Source organism: Pelobates fuscus, chromosome 3 (assembly GCF_036172605.1).
Source record: "Pelobates fuscus isolate aPelFus1 chromosome 3, aPelFus1.pri, whole genome shotgun sequence".
NCBI classification, from domain to species: domain Eukaryota; kingdom Metazoa; phylum Chordata; class Amphibia; order Anura; family Pelobatidae; genus Pelobates; species Pelobates fuscus.
Window position 1 is genome coordinate 112782614 of NC_086319.1, and position 24135 is coordinate 112806748.

General features: G+C 43.9%; 1 protein-coding gene across 4 annotated transcripts in view; it reads right to left on the reverse strand.

Moving 5' to 3' along the window:
- The window catches only part of ACSL6 (acyl-CoA synthetase long chain family member 6), a 193465-nt gene that overhangs the window by 87492 nt on the left and 81838 nt on the right, over positions 1-24135 (reverse strand). The window contains exon 1 of one of the 4 annotated variants that reach the window (XM_063447425.1): positions 9991-10015. The exons of the other annotated variants lie outside the window; for them this stretch is intronic. The gene's annotated coding sequence lies outside the window, so the exon portion shown is untranslated. Of the gene's footprint in view, positions 1-9990; positions 10016-24135 lie in introns of those variants that run through there. 4 annotated transcript variants of the gene reach the window in all.

Genomic DNA, 24135 nt, shown 5'->3' on the forward strand with positions numbered 1-24135 from the left:
ACAGCATGCAGCATGATGACGTATCCTGTTCATGCCAAGCAGTGGCCTGCCTGGTCATACTATGTGCAGCTTTTTCACAATGGACCTGTATTTTGTTGTGTTTGTGCAGTCACGTTGCTAATCGAAAGATGCTTGACCGAATTAAAATGTTGCATTGTTATAAGAGATGACAGAAACTGTTACATTGTTCCTTGGTTTTCAATCTTCACAATCATTTTATAATTTTCCAAATTAAGGAAATTAATAAAAAATCTTATGAAAAGATAATGGTAAATGTATAAAAGTATTACTATTTAACTCCTTTATAACCTAGTTTTTTTATCATAATTTTATTTAAGGTACATCACAGTGCAGTTACTAATTATCCTTTTTTCACCCAAGTATATCAAACCAAACAATAGTGAAACGAGATGTGTGTGTGTAAAGGATTTTCCTGTATTCACTGGACGGTGATACAGTTTACTACCGTCACAGTGTGTATATATATATATATATATATATATATATATATGTGTGTCAGTATGCTTCTGTGTCTGCGCACACATCTGTGTATGTGTCTGTGTGTCAGGGTGTGTGTTTTTATGTCAGTTTGTATCTGTATCATGGTGTGGGCATGTATCAATGTTTGTGTGTATCAGGGTGCATGTGTGTATATGACTTTGTGTGTATGTGTCTGTGTATTTATATGCATCTGTGTGTTAATGTGCATGAATATCTGTGTAAGTATGTATGTATGTATGTGGTTTTGTATGTGCATACATCCAAGCAGTCAAACACCAGCACAACATACAAGCACCCCACTGCAATCTAACTCACATTTTACATACACACACCCCTGCATTCAAATAAAAAATTAAAATATACATACACACCACCTCACACAAACACAAATACTTCACACAAATGTACATCCGCATTTAAAAGTGAACATTACATTCAGACACACCCCTGCAATCAAACGCAAACATTACAAGCACACTCCTGTATTAAAAACACAATAACTATATACAAGCACCCCTTCAAATGCCAAAACTGTACATTACACTTTAGCGCCAGTAAATGCTGCAACGCTGTACAGATATGCAACCTAGAAATTTTGACTTGGGGTGCCTTGGAAAAATACTGAAATATTAAGGGCGCCTTAAACCTAAAAAGTTTGGGTACCACTGGTGGAGCATTTAAATTTTAAGGGAAGCAATATTCGTGTTTCAAAATCATTACATAGCTAATAGATTAAAAATATAAACTGAACCCCCACTCCAAAAAAAAAAAAACCCTTAAAGGGATATTATAGTGCCAGGAACACAAAGCTGTGTTCCTAGCACTGTAGCTTCTCCTGCCTACCCCCTCTATCATGCCCCCCTGCTTGGTGAATAAAGGGTTAAAAACCCTTTATTTACTTACCTTATCCTAGCACCGATGTCCATTGGCGCTGGGTTTATGCTCTGCACTGTCCTCCGTCCCGCGATGAGTGGGTGCTAATGCACATCTGTGGCAAGTGCCGTGCGTGCATTAAACTTCCCCATAAGAAAGCACTGAATCAATGCCTTCCTATGGAGAATAATCTGGTGCTGGAGGTCCTCATGGGTGAGGGATATTCTCCACTCTATAATTTTTGCTTAGATGATCTTTAAAAACAGAGTGCATAGATAGGACATACAAGAGAGTGGCACGTTTGTGTTTAGCTATATTCCAGAATCAGAGTGCATCCCGATCAAAGAATGCTTTATCAATGAATGCAGAGCGCAAGAACATCCACCTTCAGTTAGGCGACCAAAATGTTCCTTAACCACTAGGAAGTGCCTCTAGTGGATGTCTGATTTACAGCCACTAAAGGCAGCCTTAGTCCTGAAATGTATTATTGCAGTTTCTCTTAAACTGTAATGTTTTACATTGCAGGTCTAAGTTGGACAGATGGACTGCCCCCACACCACTTTAATTAGCTGAAGAGGTCTGGGTAACTATAATGTACCTTTAACACATGTTATTGGTGACTTCACATCATCATAATATAACTATAATATTATACAGCTATAATATTAGCTGTACTAATGCAGTGAAAAGAGGAACAACATATGAAGTGCGCAGAATGAGATTCATTTAGAGTATTCCAAACATAAAATGAAAAATACCTAGGTGTACAGTAAAAGACGAGTTTCAAAGTAGTTGTTATGGGGCCCGGAGTATACCTTTAATCTCTAAATTTTGGGGGAAGGAGAATAATTTGACCACCTACAAAGCTAAGAAATAAACAGGCAATTCTATATTGCTGACTGTGCTGTTACTTATTTGGATCTAGTACAATCTTCAGTAATTCTATATTACACCTTAGGATTTATTACCATCTGCAACTGTGGCGCACACATTGTCTTATTTTATAGTCTATAGCCTACATATAGTCTATATATATTGCACATTTGGATTATTTGTGTGACCAACACAGCAGTTTTTGACCTCAATAATATCCTGTATTTTTTCCATGCTAAAATCTGCATTCTCCTTTGCCATCCATCAACAATTCCAAATATTAATTCTGTATTAGCTGTATAACCGGAGTGCTTATAGCTCATTATGAGGTGTTTGAACATTATTTGTTTATGGCAAAAATCTGTGATGGCTGTTTAGGGAATGTGTCTATTTCGTAATCATTTTCTGTGTTTGCTAGATTCCATAGGATACTATTAACACTTTTGCAATAAATTGATACCTTCTAAAAGTATAAAGAGGAAGGTAAATACATTGTATAACAAAATTACTGTATCCTTTTATTTCGGTTGGATTCCTATCTGTAATGAAATTCCCAGATTTTACTAGTAACATGACGTAAAGTCATGATTTTATTAAAGACACGGAGGCGAGTATTATGCATAACTCTTTCTTTATTTCCTCAGCAGCAAAGATAGAGGAATATAAATATTGTCAAAAATGAAAGAAAAACTGTATAGGCATAACGGGTAGCCAATCACATGGTAGAGGAAGTGGCTATATAAGTCCTGTGTCTCCCACAATCCCCCTCTTTCTTGCGAAAACCGAAGACCAGGTAAGAAGAAACGATGTCCTACTTGATCAGCACAGGAAACAGGAACAATGCGACAACATCAAGCTAAAAAAGACAGAGAAATATGGTAATTTCCAGACTCAAAACTGTAGACTTACCAAACAGCATCATAAGGAGTCACAAACAAGGAAACCGGATTCTGAAATACAGAGGATAAATAATTTAGTGAACATAAAAGATGTATCAAACCATCCAATCATATAAATAAACATACATAATCAATACCTAATCAATACATAATCAATACATACCTATTGAACAGGAAAAAAATCCGTAGAGTCTCAAGCATCTCGTATCCCCATTCCACACCGGGAGGGCGGGAGGGAATAATACTCGCCTCCGTGTCTTTAATAAAATCATGACTTTACGTCATGTTACTAGTAAAATCTGGGAATTTTATTAAAGACACGGAGGCTCATATTATGCAAGTTCAAAGCTGTGCAACTATTCGAGATGCGATGTGTTCAATAGGTCTGAAATAGAAATCTCTAAAAGTCGATTCACTGGACCAATCTGCCGCCCGCATGATATCCTCCAGACGACATCCGACCGAGGAGGCTTTAGAAGCCATCGCTCCCCGTACAGAATGGGGCGTAAACACAGAGGTGTCTATACCCGCAGAGGATAATAATTCCCGAATCCAACGTGCCAGGGTAGGTGTAGAAACCGGTCGATAAGGCGACTTGAAAGATACGAACAAATCGTGTAGATCAGCAGAGCGAAGGGAACTCGTGACATCCAGATAAACTCTGAGGCAATCCACCGGGCAGAGCGCCGGACAGCCAGGAAACCTGGGATACGAAAAGGACTTGGATGCAGATTTAGTCCTCCTGGATATATCAAAAGTAACACCTTCAGGGGTGAATGCAATGGCGTCCCAATCCATGGCCCTGACGTCGGAGACCCTCTTGCAAGAGATCAAACAGAGTAACATCACCAACTTGGATGACAGGCGTTTCAAAGACAGCTCCTGATTAGGGTACCATGAGGAGAGGAACTGCAACATTATGTTAACGTCCCAAAAGGCAGAGAAGCGAGGCCGAGGAGGGCGCGCAAGGCGGATACCCTTGAGAAGACGACACACAAAAGGATGTTTGCCGATAGGGGAACCATCCAAACCCCTGTGTCCGGCCGAGATAGCCGAGCGGGAGAGGTTAATCGTGCGGTACGCCTTGCCCGAGTCAAACAGGGACGTGAGAAACTCGAGGATCAAAGGCAAAGGGGCAGATACGGGATCCACTGCCCGTTCCAAGCACCAACCAGACCACGATCTCCATGAAGCCCGATAGGCAGTTCGAGTGCCTGGGGCCCAAGCGTTATCGAGGAGTAGGAGAGTTGTCTGCGGAACGCCTGGGACAATCCAAGGTCCCCTGAAAGGAACCATGCTATCAGTGGTAGCTGGCGTTGCAATACTAGTTCGTGCGGATTCCCATCCGGGTCCAGAAGGAGGTCCTGGAAGATTGGAATCAACCGAGGATAATCGATCGACAACTCCATCAAGCGGGGAAACCATGGTCGAGATCTCCAAAGCGGGGTGATTAACGCTACACAACAGTCGTGGCGAACCAGTTTCGAGATCGTGCGAGCTATCATGTTGAATGGAGGGAATGCGTATAGCAGACCCCCTGGCCAGTCTTGAAGGAAGGCATCGGTCGCCACCGCTGCCGGATCCGGCCTCCAGCTGAAGAACTTCGGCAGCTGAGTGTTCAGACGAGATGCGAACAGATCCATCTGGAACTTTCCCCACAACATGTCCAGGCTTCGGAACACCGAAGTGTGTAGACGCCAATCTCCAGAGTCTCTTAAGTGTCTGGAATTCCAATCCGCTCCCGAATTGTCTAGTCCCGGGATGTGTTCCGCTGTCACCGAGACGTTGTTGGAGAGGCAGTATTGCCAGAAGTCTTTCGCCAGAATTGCCAACATCTTGGACTTCGTACCCCCCAGGTGGTTTATGTAGCGGACCGCTGATACATTGTCCATCTTGAGGAGAACGCAGCAATTCGCCCGTCCTGGGGTAAGACTGCGGATCGCGAAAGCTCCAGCCAGGAGCTCTAGGCAGTTGATGTGCAATGATTTCTCCACGTCGGACCATCTGCCTCCTGTGGAAACGTCGCCACAACGAGCACCCCAGCCGTGTAAGCTGGCATCTGATTCGATCACCACGTCCGGGATGGAGCCGAAGATGGCTCTCCCATTCCACGCCTCCATGTGTGCTAACCACCACACCAACTCGTCTCTGGACTCTGCGTCCAAGCGTATCCGAGACTCGTAGGAGTGACCTGACCGAAGGTGTGACCCTTTGAGTCGCTGGAGGGCCCGGTAGTGTAGTGGGCCCGGGAAGATTGCCTGAATAGAGGCCGCGAGAAGGCCAATTACTCTTGCCAGCTGTCTGATGGACAAGTCTGCGACGCGCAGAGCTCTTCGAATCTCCTTCTGAATGGTTTTCACTTTGGAACCTGGTAGGAACAGGAACTGTTGGACGGAGTCCACTCTGAACCCCAGGAACTCTATGGACTGGGCGGGATCTAGGACCGATTTGTCCCAGTTGATCAGGAAACCCAACTTCTGTAGCAGGGTGGTAGTCCATTCTAGGTGTAGAAGGAGATCCTCCTTCGATTGGGACAAAATCAGAATGTCGTCCAGGTAAACAATGAGGCGAACCCCTCGGGTACGGAGGAACGCCACTACAGGCTTCAGAAGCTTGGTGAAGCACCAAGGGGCTGAAGAGAGACCGAAAGGCAGGCAGGTAAAACGCCAACGCCGCCCGTGCCATGTGAAATGGAGATAATCTCTGAATTCTATAGCAATGGGGACCGTGAAGTAGGCGTCCTTCAGGTCTAGTTTGGCAAGCCAGTCCGACTGGCGCAGAAGGTCCCTGAGGCAGTGAATACCTTCCATCTGGAAGTGCTGGTAACGTAGGAAGGCGTTGAGGGGACGAAGATTTATTACAGGGCGAACTCCGCCTCCTTTCTTGGGCACCAGGAACAGATTGCTCGTAAAGCCCTTGGCGGCGAACGGCAGTTCCTCTATAGCGCCCTTGGAGAGCATCTCTCCGACCTCCGCGGAGATCATCTCGTCTTGTTCCCGTGGAAGGGACAGTTCTCTGGGGGAGTAGAACTGGACAGGCATTGAAACAAAATCTAGGCGATACCCCTTTACACACTGCAGAACCCAAGTATCCGAGGTGAGCTGTGCCCACTCTCGGTAAAATAAGGCCAGTCTCCCTGCTACCTGAACGGGAGGGGAAGAAAGGGTACTCACCGTAAGGACGTCTGCTGGTGGCACCGCTGCGGGGGTATCTGGAGCCCCAAGCCCGACCTCTGGCTGGGAAGAAAGGAGGGGTTCTTTGGTCCTGAAATCCCCGGGAGGGAAAGAAGGAACCTCTGGTAGCGCGAAATGCGCCTCGGAAACCCCGGCCGGGTGGACGGTTCCTGTTACGCCCGGCCCCTCCAAAAACCTTAGGCGCGAACACACGCTTCATGCTCGCCTGCGCCTTGTCAATCGCCGTGAAGGTCTTGACATATGACCCCATGTCTTTAACGAAGGAGGTGCCAAACAGTAAACCCTCTTCAGTCGGGTCAGGCTCCGCCACAGTCATAGTGGCCAGTTTAGGGTCGATTTTTAGTAATATCGCCTTACGCCTCTCCGCAGATATCGCCGTATTGGCGTTTCCCAGCAAGCATATTGCCCGTTGGACCCAACCAATGGCCACGTCCACGTCCAAAACTGAATCCCCAGTTTTAGCAGTATCTAGAAGCTCATAGAGCTTCGAGAGGGGCCCTAGTGTGTCCAGGATCTTGTCCTGGCATCCCTTCAGGGAATTGTCAAGGCCCTTTTTGGGCTTCCAGCCCGACTTACCCAGGAACTGGGCAATCTGTGGGTCAATATCTGGTGTTTTACCCGCAGCGCCCGGGAGAGAAGGGCGAGGGCATTCGGCCCGCAGCTTATTGCGGCCTTCTTTGGAAAGGGGTGTGCGGATACGTTTGGCCACATACTGGGCAATATGATCCGGGGGAACCCATTCAGCGGACCGGGGGTGACGTAGGTCGTCTGGGTCGAACAGGGGGTTACCCTGAGGATCAAGAATAGTGTCGTCAGCCCCGGAGGGGCCTAAGACTGGACCCCGGGTCTTGGCGGAGGGCTCTGATGGGTTAGCGCCCGTAAGGGGCAAATCCTCGCCAGACACATCATCATCACCAAAGGAGTCATACTCCATATAGTCGGATTCCTCCTCCACACTCCGGTCGGTATCCGACCCATCATCAAGGGCTCTAGCCCGTTTCCATAATCTAGCCTTTTTAGCCCGGCCAGGGGCTCTTTTGCGCGTGGGGTGCGCGCCATCTGTGACCGCCTCAAGCGTGTCAGTCATGGCAGGTAAAACCTGCATCGAGGAGTGGGAGCCGACGTGTTTTGACTTGGCCTTCGCCTTATGGGCTCCAGGCACAGTCTGAGCAGGGGAGGGGGACCCCACGCCCGTAGGGGCGGGGGAGGCCAGAGTAGGCAAAACCAGGGAGTGCATCGATTGTGAAAATGAAGTAGTAACAGCTCCCATGGCCGAGGCAATAGCCTTCTGAATGGAGGAGGCCATAGTGGCTTCCAGCATGGCCTGAAATTCTTGGGAGGCCATAGCGCCCTCAGCGCTGTCTGAGCGGAAGTCCCCAGGGGGACCCGCAGGCCCATCCTCCCTATCCTGCATGCTGCAAAGTGGCAGTGGGCAATTAAATACTGCTAAATGACACTAAGGTGGTTGAGAAGAGCAAAAGGGTTGAGTAACCCACAGAAAACGAAACACACAGACCGTCTAGCGTTCCCAGGGGACCCGGCAAAGCAAGGTGACCGCACGGCAGCACAGGGGAAGGATCGAGGTCCGCCCAAGATGGCCGCCGCACGTGAGGGAAGGCGCACGCGACTGGGCACCCGGCGGGGGAAGGGGCTCGTGCACCCGATCCGCCGAGCCCGCCCGCGAGCGGGGAGGGATGCGTGCGCAGCCGCGGTCGACAACAGAGCGGTTGCGGCAAAAGCACAGAGCCGGGAGTCGTGCGGGAGCACGAGGGGGATAGAAAAGGCAGGTTACAGAAATCCCCGGGTAGGGGGGGAAAAGCACCAAGGGGGTCCCAGGGGGAACGCTAGTGGTAACAGGTAATTAAACAATCATAAATAGTATACAATGAAATATCATACAAATAAACGATCATCAAATTTGAGTCAGAGAGAAACAAAAAGTACTTATCTGTCTGAGGAAGCAGCAAAGAAAGAGGGGGATTGTGGGAGACACAGGACTTATATAGCCACTTCCTCTACCATGTGATTGGCTACCCGTTATGCCTATACAGTTTTTCTTTCATTTTTGACAATATTTATATTCCTCTATCTTTGCTGCTGAGGAAATAAAGAAAGAGTTATGCATAATATGAGCCTCCGTGTCTTTAATAAAATCTTAGTTTGAACTAATATTTATCTATTGGTATTTTATTCAATATGTCATTGCTTTATTTTAAGGTTATATACATTTCTTTTGAGTGCCATTTATACAGAAGGTTTATTTGGCAAATTAATGTATGTGATAGTTGGTGCACACTTGAAGCATTGTCAAATTCCTTTTTATTGTCCTCTGAAAAACACCTGCCTATGCATTGCCTGTATTTGTTGCAATACAGTCACTAGTCAGACAGTCTCAATTACCAGCAGTGCGGTAAAATATCAGCCAGGTGGCAACTCTATCCTTTGGTCAAATTAGATATCTCTGCTACAAAGACGGCTAATTCTAATTTTATTCTGATTATTTCAATGCCCAATACTCTAGTTTAGAAATCAGAACTCAAAACTGGTATATTGTTAAAAGCCAAAACATATTGCAAGGTAACAACGCTAATGTATTTTAGGAAGGGGAACAAATGTGTAACTGTTAAAGGCCAAGCCACAGCCGTTCAATTATTTAGTCAGGAAGTCATATAAATACATCCAATTAAAGTAATAGAAAAGGAGCAGACAACTAACCCAGCAGATAAGGGTGTCCTTTGATGCTGCTGAAAGCTATCAGTGACTTCAGTCTAGATAGGTATGAAGACAGATACAAGGTTATGTAAGGTTTTCAGATCTCCTCTTTCAACCACTTTGCTCATTAAAGCTCCATGCTGATATGATTGTGTTCCTTTCTAACATTATGTATATTTATGTATATTTTATGAGTGTCCCTGTTGAAATGAGACATTTTTATCTTTTGGAATATAAAATGGGTTTTATTTTGATCCAACATTCTAAGTACATCTGGGCAGACTAAGCACTAAGATTGGCCTTTGCCTGGGAGCCCGAGGAGGGCCTGATTATGTTTGGGAGCTACCTAATCAACCTGACAACTCTAAGGGACCTGGGCGCCCACTGGGCCCATGATACAGAAGAGGATTCCAGCTTCCCACTACCATTTACTGTTTGGTGTAGACATCATCTTATTTCAGATAGTGCAGTCCTCTTCCCTGTGCGGTTGGTAAAGTTGTAAGATGGTGGGGCACCACACTCCTCCCCAAGAACTTTACTCATCTCTATACAGTACAAAGATACTTATACAATACATAGAGTTGAGCATAGAACATTGATGCTTATACAATAAAACAAGATGTGCACAACATAAAGCAGAATCAGATCAGTCCACAGAGTCACAACCCCAGTCTTGCAGTTTGAAACTTCACAACTTTTAAACTAGCCACATCATGAGTGTCTCAGGTCTCAGTGGCAGAGTGACTGAGCACTTTAAAGAAGATGTTGGGAATGTGCAGTAAGCGTTTTTAAAAGGAAGTGCTTTGTGTCAAAAAATGCCCTGCTCCCCTTGTCACCCCTGGGATTCCCTGGCTTTATATATAAATTCTATATTTGAGTAAATTCCCTTGATTAATCACCCCTCAGGCAGTCACTAGGGCTATCGGGGGAGAGATTACTTCAAAGATGGCTTCTTGCTCTGTTACTTCAAAGATGGCTTCTTGCTTCTCTCTCCTGTTGGCACTGTAACCTCACCTCTGGTGTTATCAGCCAATGCTTGTCCCTGAATGCCAATGCTTATCAGCCAATGCTTGTCCCTCCCAATGCTTGGACCTGGCATTTAGAGCCAGGTCCCCAAGGACGGGATAGCACGCCCGCCGTTCTAAGGGGGTTAAAGAGACAATTTGTTTCCATATTTATTTGGCTCCCTTCAGAAAACTAATCTTAGTGTTTCTGAACTACTGCAAATACCTGTTTCCCACATAAAACTGATTGGGCACTGCACCAAGTGTCCCTGTGGACAAACCTTCACTGGCCAGGACATTACATTAGATTCTCTCCTCCTGTCAACCACAAAACATGGCCCAGCAATAAAGTTTCAATGTTTAGACTGAGCAGAGCGAAGAGCACAACTAAATCTGTATTAAGAGCTCTAGTAACTGACATAGGTATGAAACTACATGGAGAGTGGAGGTCTAGTGGTATCTCTTGTTGACGTCACACGTCACATTCCCAGAAATACAATATCAAGATGTCATGAATTTGGCTTGTTTGGTTTGGTTTTGCAGCAATCTAGGAAAAAATATGGTTACTTCTTCTTACCTGGGGTCTGCTGGACGCTGCTCCCTGACTCTACTATTTCCTACGTCTGGAGAGCTTCTGTTAGCTCTCATGCGCTAAGCTATACAATGCCATGCTAGTTCATTGTCTGAGAGTGTCAGTGAGTTAACCCCTGCACCACCAATCTTAGCTTAAACAGAGGGCTCCCGGCTCTTCATAGGAAGAAATGGAGATAGGGAGAGGTCCCTGATTATCCCCAAGTAAGAAGACAAACCATTCGAAAATGGTTTGACTCAAAGGAGGGAGTGTGTCGCCAGGGCAATTCTGGAACTATAACCACTACAATGTGCTTACGTTGTTATGGTGGTCTGATTGCTCCTTTAAATAGTATTTGAATTAAACAGCAACAAAAACACATTTATACCTTTAACTATGTGCCAATATTGATTTTTGCCATAAATACAAACACATTATTCTGCCAGTACTCCATTCTGCAGAGACTCCCATCACTGCAAAGACATTTAAAATGATGGCCCATCTCCTGCAGCATCCTTTCTACGACTAACCTTATGGCAACTTTTTAACGTAGGTGGGAAATGAGGGGCTCTGAGCACACATATTGTATTGTATTCTACAGACATATATATTTTTTAAAATTCGAATAGCATTTTTCAATTCCTAAATGTGTTACAAACACCTGTAAGTTTACATTTGTGAAACTTACTGTATGTGATTAAAATGTTATCACTGCTATGCTGAAATCGCACATGCAGCATCTGTAATGGATGAACACATAGGTGAAAAATTCAGTTTGTAAAAATGTCCATGGTTTTTATATCTATAAACACTTATAAAATGTGCAACTTTAGCCTACATTTACCTGCTAGTTATTCATCATATTCGTCCAATGTTATTTCTATTTTTATTAAACAAGCAAAACATGAATAAGAAAGGGTCAGAATGAGCCTACATCTTTAAAATCCAATGCCTTTTAAGAGGCATACGAAAATAAAATGTTGCACAAGTTTCTCAGCATCAAGCAATCAAAATAATGTCTCAGCATCATCCTTCGAGAAGCTTGTACCCCTGCAGGAAAGCAAAACTTCCCACAGAAAGTGAAGAATAAATGAAATACAGCTGCACAATCTTTTCTCTAAACTTCAAAAACATTCCAGACACGTTAAAAAACAAACATACATACTAAAGCACATTTGGAGATCATCGCATTTTCTATCAATTTTATATTAGGAAGCTCTTTCTTATTTTTGTTTTAAAACAGTTTTAATGACAGTTTGAAGATGACCAAAACAAAACATTTTGGATGTAAAAATATGCTGGAATATGCAACAAGGCCAAAGCTTTGAAGTGTACCTACCATGATACACGTTTTTGACTATATAATTGATGCATTTTACATTCTATCCATACATTTGGCAAGCAGAATTTATATTAAATGGACAGGTGACATTTAATGTATATATAGGTTTAGTCTTGCCACGACCTGTAAATCATTTATTAGCATAGATTTCTATGCCAATGGTATAGAGGTCTATGCCAAGAATCAATTGAAAGGGAGAAAAGAACATATTCATCCAAAGTGTAATGTGTGCTTTATTAGAGCATAGCAGGAAGCACAGTCAGTGTCAATGTTTTGACTAACAAATACATTTTTGGGTTAGTTGAAACATTGCCACTTGCTATACTTCCTGATATACACTAATAAATCACACCTTGCACTTTGGACAATCATGTCTTTCTGGCACTGATGTGCTCACAGTGATGCCTGTGTTTTGGTGTAATTGGGGATGTACTTGTTGGTTGATTACTATGACAATTCAAAAAACATACTGATTTCTTATAGGGACACTATAGTCACCAAAACATCTGTAGCTTAATGAAGTAGTTTTTGTGTATAGATCATGTCCCTGCAGTCCTACTGTTAAATTCGCTGCTATTTAGGAGTTAAATCACTATGTTTATGCAGTCCTGGTCACACCTCCTTGCATGTGATTTATACTGCCTTCCTAAACACTTCCTGTAAAGATTCATCTAGAGTTTAAACTTCCTTCATTGCAAATGCTGTTTAATTTAGAATTGTATCTCTTGCTCTGTTAATAGCTTGTTTGACCCTGCAGGAGCCTTCTGTATGTGATTAAAGTTCAATCAGCAGGGTACTGTGACAGTCACAGCCAGTGGAGGTATGGTTAAAAACAGAAACAAAAGTTATTTAACTCCTAAATGGTAGTGAATTGAGCAGTGAAACTTCAGAGGCATTACCTATACACAAAAACTGCTCCATTAAGCGAAAGTTGTTTTGGTGACTATAGTGTCCCTTTAAATTGAACAAGTCATGAAAGGTGCACAATAATGTTCTTAGAGATATCACAAAATTGAGTTTTCTCCCTCTTGCCCATTTGAGTGCTATTGTTGAAAGCTTACTCTAACCCTTTTGGACCCTTCCGGTGTAATATGCCCTAATGGGCACTATAGAGAAGGTCCCCCCCACTCCATTTGTACTATAACCTGTAAAAAAAAAAAAAAATTGGGGCCTTATGCAGTCCAATCACATAGAGAAGCCTGCTCAGAGCGCACTCTGGGCTGGCGAGGGAAGGGAAGGAGGTAGTGGAGAGGGAGTTTTTTTTTAATATAAAATAAATACTGAGAGTAACAAGGGGAGATGGGACATTGATGACAGACGCCAAATATGCGCAGAATTTACCTCTGTTCCGGGCTGCGAATGTCACGTGTGATTGAGTGCAACTAGCTCCCAGCACACAATTAAAAATATCTCCGTATATGCATGAAGAAACACCGCACATACATACTCCAACCACCACGACCACTTCAAGTCACTAAAGTGGTCATGGTGGTTGGAGTAACCCTTTAAGGAAAACAAATATAGCTGGGAAACTGTAATTGGCAGAGGCACAATGTGCAGTATTCAAACATGGTATATGGGAACCTAGCAAATGAAGACTGCAAAAATAAAGTGGCAACTTAAGCTATTTCTTAATCTTACCGTATATACTCGAGTATAAGCCGAGTTTTTCAGCACATTTTTTGCGCTGAAAAAACCCAACTCAGCTTATACTCGAGTCAATGTCTGTATTATGGCAATTTACATTGCCATAATACAGACTGGGGGCTGTGTGCGGTTACTTACCTCTCCAGCAGCTCCTGTCAGCTCCCTTCTCCTCCGCGCCGGTCCGTTCAGCACCTCTGTCAGCTCACACTGTAAATCTCGCAAGAGCCGCGGGGTCATAGTGCGGCTCTCGCGAGACTTACAGTGTGAGCTGACAGAGGAGCTGCACGGACCGGCGCGGAGGAGAAGGGAGCTGACAGGAGCTGCAGGAGAAGTAAGTGCTCTCTGACAGCTCCCCTCCCCCCACTGAACTGCCAATGCCACTGGACTACCAGGGAGTGAGAGCCCCCCTCCCTGCCATGTATCAAGCAGGGAGGGGGGACAAAAAAATAATAATAATAAAATAAAATATTAAAAATAATAATATTAAAAAATAAATTAAAAGGGGCGGAGCCAGCTCTCGGCATGAAGGGTTGCACACATACTGCTCTCCGACGACCGCAGCCCAAAACAGCCCGGATTTGACCACAAAAGTCACCCCATCAGACAGCGGACAACCTGCTAATACTCCCCCTGAGATGGGGAGAAAAACCAAAAAAACGCGACCGGATCGCCCGCGGTTCACGGCCGATATCGGCGACTTACTTAGGAGGCCTCATGGTGCGGCGGCACCCAACATGGCGGCCGAATATGATGATTTTACAGAGAGCTCGGATGACACATCCCTCCATTGCCCTGAGACACTGGGTTATAAGGGACCTCCCAAACCCAAGCAACAGCCGATGGGCTCCCCCATTACCACGGAGCTACTTACCTCTCTCCTGACCGACCTACGACAGTCGCTCTCCAAGGAGATCTCCCAGGTAAGGGAGGATGTTAAGGGGTTCACTGATCGTCTCTCCACAGTGGAGCAATCCACTCAGGCACAGACAGCACAAATCACAGAGCTGCAGAATCAGATCAAAGACCTCTCCTCAGCCCACATTACACTCACCCACCAACTGGCAGCTATGGAAGACAAAAGGAGGTGGAAGCATGTAAAAATCAGAGGCCTTTCAGACGCAATATCCCCAGCCGAACTTCCCCATCTTCTCAGACGGCTTTTCACAGCCCTCCTGTCCCCCAAACAAGCTAAAGGGGTGCAGCTGGATGGCATGTTCCGCCTACCCAAGCCGTCACAACTTGCAAGCTCAGCTACAAGTGACCTTCTGGTCAAATTTCAAAATGGGCAAGACAAAGCTGACTTAATGGGCGCCATCAAAGGGAAAAATCCATACTGCTTTGAAGACTTGGACTTAACGTTTTATTCTGACCTCTCACGCACAACACTGCAATGGCGGAAATCTCTCCGGCTACTTACAGCGGCATTGACGGCTAAGGGAGTGAAGTATCGTTGGGGACCATCACACACACTCCTCATCCAACACCAAGGCAAGGAATATAAAGCGACGGACGTCGCGGAGATGGACACTGTCTTGACAGACATAGGTCTCCTGCCCTCTTCGACCGCTACTGCTTGGGATCCAGCCAAGGTTGTCCCATTTGTTCCAGCATCCAGGGGAACACCTGGAGTGAAGATCACCTGAGCCGAGACTTTTGAGTTACTCATGTTTTACTTTTTGTTTTAATTTTCTCCCTCTTATACACACTACCGTAACGTAAATGTTTGCTTCCAGGGCATAGGCCCCTATCGTTGGGTAACCCAGAGTTCCCTAGACACACATAGCAGGATTGCTATGCGTCGACTATTCACAGCCGAACCGGGCAGAACCCGGACCAGTTGGCTCCCTTTATCACCAAACCCCCCCAGCTCCACCATACCTACTCTACCACGAGATCACTAACTAGGAGCTGCATAAATATCCCACCAGGTTGCGCGTCAGCATCCTCTTTTAACCACCTCACACATACAACAACCTAGGCTACGCACAGTCCTCATCATTCACAATGCCTTACGACCATCCACATGGCCTACGTATGGAATTTCTAAATGCTCCACAACAAAGGCGTATCGACATACTCCCTTAAAGTGCAGGGTCCCAATCCAATTTTGAAGCATGAGACACATAAGCGCACACCTTGCCTTCCACTATAGGCTTACTCCAGGTCATACGCACATACGCCGACACTAACCACTAACCAAGATTGAAATTGCTCTTTTCCTATATTACCATCTGTTGTTGTAGTTCGTAAGTTCTCTTGTATACCTTTAAAAAATGGTGCCGTCACTCAAATGCCATGTTATTGTCATAATCTATTGTTGAATAAGCTTGCTATAGCTGCAGTGGCTATTCAAGCATGTTATTTTATGCGTGCACAACAAAAATAAAGAATTTAAAATAAATAAATAAATAAATAAAAAAAAAATTTTTTTTACAATTATTATAATTAAAAAATAATAATAAAAATGCCCACCCCCCCACCAAGGCTCTGCATCACACTCTACATCACACACACACTGCATTCACACACACACACTGCACTCATACACACACACACACACACACTGCACTCATATAAACACTGCACTCATACACACACACACACACACACACTGAATTCATACACACACTGCATTCACACACACTGCACTCATATACACACTGCACTCATACATACACACTGCACTTATACATACACACACTGCACTCATACACACACACTGCACTCATACACACACTGCACTCACACACACACACTGCACTCATATACACACTGCACTCATACACACACTGCACTCATATACACACTGCACTCATACACACACTGCACTCATACACATACACACTGCACTCATACACATACACACTGCATTCACACACACACACTGCACTCATACACACACTGCACTCATACACACACTGCACTCATACACACACTGCACTCACACACACACACACACTGCATTCATATACACACACTGCATTCATATACACACACTGCATTCATATACACACACTGCAGTCATATACACACACACTGCATTCATACACACACACTGCATTCATATACACACACACACTGCATTCATTATATACACACACTGTAAATAGAAATTCAATTAATATAATTTTTTTAGGATCTAATTTTATTTAGAAATTCACCAGTAGCTGCTGCATTACCCACCCCAGTCTTATACTCGAGTCAATACGTTTTCCCAGTTTTTCGGGTCGGCTTATACTCGAGTATATACGGTATATTTATTTCAGTAGTTTATTTACAGTGATTTAAAGGGACACGCCATACAAATGTGAATCCAGCTTGAGCTACTTATACATTCCCCCAGTCAAATAAGACCAAATGTATAAATGTATTTGATTTATTCTTCACTTGGACACATTTGGATGATGCCGTTCTGAAGCTATAAGTCATGGCGCACATAATCTACAATGCATTGCAAGCATCGCTTAAAGGACAACGGTCAAAACTAGTTTATAATATAATAATCCTTTCTGCAAGTTTGGAAAGGAAATAGATATTTAGTGAAGTATATGTATATATTAAAGAGAGAGAAACAGTCCTACCTTTAGATAATGGCAGGATCCTATACAAACACAATGGGGCAGACGGTGTTTGAAAAGCGACAGTTAGTGTCCGTGGACCTACCTGCTTCACTCTCACAGAATTCAAAGTGAATTCAAAGTCAGTTTATAATGTAAGTCAGTGAAGCTGAATTTTGACAGGTCGGCTTTTTGACATTGAATATTGAAAATTAACTTTCAATTCTTACCAACCAACTGGCACATTGCTTGGGGGAGTGCCACACTAGAGAAGGGTGTGCTTTTCAACCCCCTAACTGTTAATGAAAGCCAAGTGACAAACATTGACGCAAAATAGCAGATCTGGAAATAAATATCTTCATCTAGTCCAGCTATAGTCACAACTTTTAATACATTATTTGATTTTGCAATTTTGTTCTCAATTAGAATTTAAAGGGACACTCCAGGCACCATAACAATTACATGTAAACTAAGTTGTTGGGGTGCCGGGAGGCAAATGGAGGCACTCTTACCTCAAGGGGTTAAAATATTTGAGAATGGTTTAACCTTTAAGTTGCCTCCTGCAGCGATGTCCACTCCACCACATTCGGCGTTCAGCTTTAGAATTTGTAGATTCAGGAAGCGCGGAGTGCCGGCGCGCAGCGGTGTCGCTGATTGGCTGAGAGTGCCAGCTGAAGCTCTCAGCCAATCAGTGACTCCGCATTCACTAAACTGGCTTGTAAAGAAATGTAACTTTCTCAAACCAGTTTAGTGAATGGGGAGTCATTGATTTGCTAAAAGCGTTACCTGACGGCTCTCAGCTATCAGTGGCACCCCTGCCTGTTGGAACTCTGCACTTCTTGAATTTGGGGGGTGGATATCGATGCTAGAGGCAATTTATGGGGTTCAACCCCTTGATGTAAGATGTCTGCACGAGCATTCTGGCACCATACCAAATTCATTTAGATTAAGTTGTTTTGGTGCCTGGAGTGTCCCTTTAAATGTATAAAACTGTCAAGGCACAGCCTGGTGTTCTGTCAGACATGTAATTCAGCTAAGGTGAGAATTGCTGGGAAGGCTAAAATCGCCAATTGAAATACAGAATTGACTTCTTTCTAATTCGACTATTTTGGACTAAATTTTAAAATTCACATTAAATTCCGGCAACTTTTTTTATTTTTACAACTTAATCTATAGTTTGCTATTAATCTATAGTTTGCTATAGTTTTAAGAACAGGTTTCTTATGAATCATATTATTGGAATGGCGGTCAAAGCACAGGATGCTATATCAATGGGGAAAAAAATAACCTGAGCATGTGGCTTTTTGAGGAGAATGATGGAAACTTGAAATTTATTTTAAAACGAATGATTGTGTTTGTCATATTCTACCCAAAAAGCAACAACGGCAATGCAACCAAGTAATATATAAGGACACTGCTGCTAGACTTATCTTGGGTACTATCTGCTCACATCACCTTTTCGCCAATTCTGACACTATCTTGTATCCTTTATGGTTAAAGGGTTATTCCAACACGCTGTAGTGGTTATGACAATACCCTGGCACTATTCCCCAGTAATGAGGTAAACTGTTTTACGGTTTGCCCTCTGACATGGGTCTTGCCAGACACCCAGTCTTCTCTGCAGGCAAGCATGCGACATGCGGCTTCCGAGGCCAATGATATTTGCACAGAATTGACTTTATTTAGCTGGGGCTGGCCAATGATATCCCAATGACTCAGTCGTAAGTAGAGTTACCCATCCTGCACCTGAAAGGTAAAACTCAGTGTATGCAACGATTCAGAGCTAAACATTGCGCCTACAGACTGCAAGCACCATGACCACTTCAAGTCCACGAAGCGGTTATGGTGCTTGAATAACCAATTATATGTAACCACCTAACCAAACTGTACTCCAAACATCTTCTCTACTTGTCAACTGCACTCCTGCCATCAACAGGTCCTCCTGGTCTCCCCATTGTATGTCTTACAGCTCTCTTCAGCTTCTCTATTCTTGTACAATGTTCTTGCCCTACCAAATTGTTCCCAGTCCTTCAGGAGAAAGGAGAACCTATTTATTTTAAATAATATCAACCAATCAAGAACTTCCTCTCTCTGGAGCAGTGCATACTCATGACATCTCATTCAGCAATACTTCCACAGCCTGTTTCACCCTAATTCACCTTCTTACTCAACAGCTAAGCTTCAATTTCTAAAATTTCAAGCATTTGTTTTGCTCTATAAAGATTGCATATTTAGCAATCTGTCTTTCTCTACTGGATATATTGCTCTTTACACGTTACAGTTTATTTCATAAACAGAGAATAGCATTAAACTGAAAGGCAAATTGCTAAATTTAGGTAAATAGTTCTGATTTGCAAACAAGTCTCTATCTTGGTTATAACTGCAACCTGCCTAAATGTTGCAATTAAAGGACCACTATAGTGCCAGGAAAACAAACTCGTTTTCCTGGCACTATAGTGATAATAGGTCCCCCCCCCCGCCCGCCCGCAAGGCCCCCCTCCCTCCGGGCTCCAGTGCCGGGCGCGCATTCAGTCAGACCATAGGAAAGCATTTCTCAAAGCTTTCCTATGGATGCAAGCCTCTTCTCACTGTGAAAACCACAGTGAGAAGAACGGAAGAACCTCTAGCGGCTGTCAATGAGACAGCCACTAGAGGCTGGATTAACCCTATTGTAAACATAGCAGTTTCTCTGAAACTGCTATGTTTACAGCTGCAGGGTTAAAGGGACTCTCCAGCCAAGCCTTTTTACTCACCTGGTTCAAGCGCCGGGAGCCTTGTGAAGCCGCGCCCCCTATTTCGTCAAAATGGCGAAATAGGCAGGTGCGAGCAGGGAGCAATCAGACGCTTCCATTTGGAAGCGTCATTGCTCCCTTGTGCGCATGTGCGGCTTTGCCGCAAATACTTCATAGGGCGGCATTCATGACGCTTTATGAAATCCTGAGCGCACTACCGCGCATGCGCGCGGCCGTGAGCTGAGCTGACTGACAGCTCAGCTCGCGGTCTTTGCCAGCCCCCTCTCCTCTCTGACAGGCTGGAGAGAAAAGGCACGCACACAGTGCCTTCTCTCTTCTGCACACGTCAGACGTATTTTAAAACATCTGACGTGTACAGGGCCTTTTTAGGGCCCTACATGATAGGAAGTCCCTCTGGTGGAGGTCTGAGTGACGGCCACTGGAGGTATTTCTATCAATCAATGTAAACACTGTATTTTCTCTGAAAATACATTGTTTACATTAGATTGCCTGCAGGGAGCTATAGATCTCACCTGAACAAATACATTAAGCTGTAGTTGTTCAGGTGACTATAGTGTCCCTTTAACTCTAGATGGACCTGGGACCCAGACCACTTTGTTTGTGTGTGTGTGTGTGTGTGTGTGTGTGTGTGTCTGTTAGTGTGTGTCTCTCAGTGTGTCTGTATGGGTGTGTGTGTGTGTGTCTGTCAGGATGTGTGTGTCTGTCTCTCTGTGAGTATGTGTGTGTGTCTGTCAGTGAGTGTGTGTGTGTGTGTGTGTGTCTGTCATTGAGTATGTGAATGTCTGTATGTGTGCGTCTGTCAGTGAGTATGTGTGTGTCTGTCAATGTGTGTGTGTGTGTGTGTGTGTGTGTCTGTCAGTGCGTGTGTTTGTCAGTGGGGGGATTAGATTTGGCACAGGGTGGTAGAGGGAGGTGCTGTGGTTTAATAGAGGGGGGGGGACTGGGATTTAGTAGAGGGGGTGCTGGTTTTTTTTTTTATACTGTACTTTTAAAACTAAACCTATGTTTTATCAATGAAAATTTAAGATTTTTGTTTTTTTTTTGCGACCCACATAATCTTAAACCTTGTTTATGTGGCCCGTGCTGAAAAGTGGAAAGCTTTATGTGTGAAGAATGCACCCTCTTTTATTTTTATTTTTTTATTTTTTACAAAAACTGCAGGTTTCAATAGAAATTGACACTTTTATAATTAACCTGGTTACATCCTCCCTGGCTGTCAGACAACCAGTTCTGTTACTTCCTGATTTGGTTAGCTCAGTGGACTTTTCATAGAGCTGCATTGGGAAGTCTGTAATTGGACAGCCAAAGTCTGGGCAGGGTAGAAGGGGAGGGCTGGCAAAGGCTTCAGCCATGTGATCTGCAGCTTTTGAAAGCTGTTTTTAGATATATCCCCAAAGAAAAAAATACATATGAAAATGAATGCAAATTTTAATTTGGAGTATATCTACTAAACAGTAATTTTTTTTTATTTTGTATTTGGGCAGAGGAGTGTTCTGTTAAAGGACCACTATAGTGCCAGGAAAACATACTCGTTTTCCTGGCACTATAGTGCCCTGAGGGTGCCCCCACCCTCAGGGACCCCCTCCCGCCGGGCTGGATGGAGAGGAAGGGGTTAAACTTACCTCTTTTTCCAGCACCGGGTGGGGAGCTCTCCTCCTGCTCTCCTCCTCCTCCTCTCCGCCTCCTCGGCTGAATGCGCATGCGCGGCAAGAGCCGCACGCGCATTCAGCCGGTCTCATAGGAAAGCATTTACAATGCTTTCCTATAGACGCTTGCGTCTTCTCACTGTGATTTTCACAGTGAGAAGCACGCAAGCCCTCTAGCGGCTGTCAATGAGACAGCCACTAGAGGCTGGCTTAAAGGGACACTCCAGGCACCCAGACCACTTCTTAGCAAAAAAAAAAAACCACAATGATAGGTCGCGCTAGACAGGAAAAATTACAATAAATGGATAAAAATATATAATTTACTCACATATGATAATACGACAAACGGAGAGTAAAAATGGGCATAATAGTCCCAGTATATAGTAAACTCCTTCTGCCCATTGGAGTGGTCTGGGTGCCAACTCCCACTACTCCTAACCCTGCAAGTGTAATTATTGCAGTTTTTTAAAACTGCAATAATTACCTTGCAGGGTTAATTCCACCTCTAGTGGCTGTCTATTAGACAGACACTAGAGGTAACTTCCTGGTTTGTAGCACAGATTATCTGTGCTAGAGCGTCGCTGGACGTCCTCACATTGTGTGAGGACCTCCAACGTCGCTCAAATCCCCATAGGAAAGCATTGAAATTCGTTTTCAATGCTTTCCTATGGAGAGCGCTAATGCGCATGCGCAGCATTGCCGCGCATGCGCATTAGGTCTCCTCGGCCGGTGGGCGGGATCAGTCTCGCCCACCGGCCGACGGAATCACAGGGAGGAGCGGTGCGGAGGAGGAGGCAGCGACGAGGGACATCGCCACTGCCTCAGGTAAGTGACTGAAGGGGTTTTCACCCCTTCAGTAACTGGGGATTGGTGGGTGGGAGGGAGAGGGACCCTCCAGTGCCAGGAAAACTGATTGTTTTCCTGGCACTGGAGTTTCCCTTTAACCCTAATATAAACATAGCAGTTTCTCTGAAACTGCCATGTTTATATAAAAAAGGGTTAACCCTAGATGGACCAGGCACCCAGACCACCTCATTAAGCTGAAGTGGTCTGGGTGCTTATAGTGGTCCTTTAAAGTTCAACTTTGAATATAGATATGCAAAAAAAAAGCTACCTTTTGGTTACCTAGACGCAAAGGGAGACTTTAAAGTGACACTCCAGACCCCTAAAGCACTTTAGCTTGCTGAAAAGCTTTGTGTGTGAATAGTGTGTCCTCATTTTGCAAAAAATGCAGACCGCAATAGAAGTTAACACTTTTATTAATTAACCTAGATACACCCCCTTTGATTTTAAGCAGACAACAGGTCCTGTTACTTCCTGGTTTGGTTAGCTCAGTGGGGCTAAAACCAAGAGGCAACAATTGCTCAGAGCACATGCCTTGGGAAGACTTCTCACTGAGCTGCACTGGAAAGCCTATGATTGGACAGCCACAGAAAGTCTGGGCGGAGTTAGAAGAGGAGGGTTTGCAAAGGCAGCAGACAAGAGAACTTGTTTTGCAATATGGTTTTATATATGCACCCAATGCCAAAATGCATTATTTAGTTTATGTAAGTTTTCATGTGGGGTATATCTACTAAACAGTGATTTTTATTTGTTTTGTATCTAAGCGATGGAGTGTCTCTTTAAGCACAATAATGGTGCTGATCACCATCTCACAGCAAATGGTCAAACCATTTTAGCACGAATTGACAACTTACTTGGATCACAGGGCCCTTACCCAGCTGTTTTTTTCCTGCAGAAGAGGCTGAATATCTCGGTCGATGCAAGTCTGAGCTGAACGGCTGAGAGTGCACAGTTAATGATCTTAATGCTCTCAGCCAATCAGAATGATCCTGACTGGCCCTGCTTTGCTCTTTAGTACTATAGCCTCTATATAGACTTTCCATTTCACCTGCAGGAAAAAAATGGAAACAAGGAAGCAGCTGCAAGCACCTTGTGGGATCAAGATATGTCGCCAAATTGTACTAACACAATGAAACTACATGACTAGTAGACTGTATTGATTATTATATTTGGAATGTTACTTTAATTTAACAGAGAAATGTATCAGCATATAACACGTGTTACAATTTTAAAATATGCACCGATTTTTAATATCAGCAGGGCTATAAAAGGTGATTCATGTACTTATTGGACAAATAGATCTATTCTTTGTACTTCTGCCTACGTTTCTTAATGTCACAGTCTGAGCAGAAATGATTGCTAAAAAAAATAAAATGGTAATCATTTTAATCTCCACCACCTACAGGGTTAGTTGCTGTAAAGAAAACATACTGCACCTACTAAAAACGTTTCATTTCTGGATCGTTTTAAATAATTTCCTCATTCGATAAAAAAGAAACAGTTCACTCAAAATAAGTAAAACAACACACGCACAAAAGAGAAACTCATGTGTTCCTTCCAGTGAAAACCATTTCTTTAACTAATGTGCCAGGATGGTCACTATAATAAGGGGTATCACTCACTCCTATGGGATTAAAAAAAACAGTGACGGTCAAACAACCAGCCTGGATGACAATCTATTATTTATGAATACTGTTTTCAATTTAAATAAACTATTGAT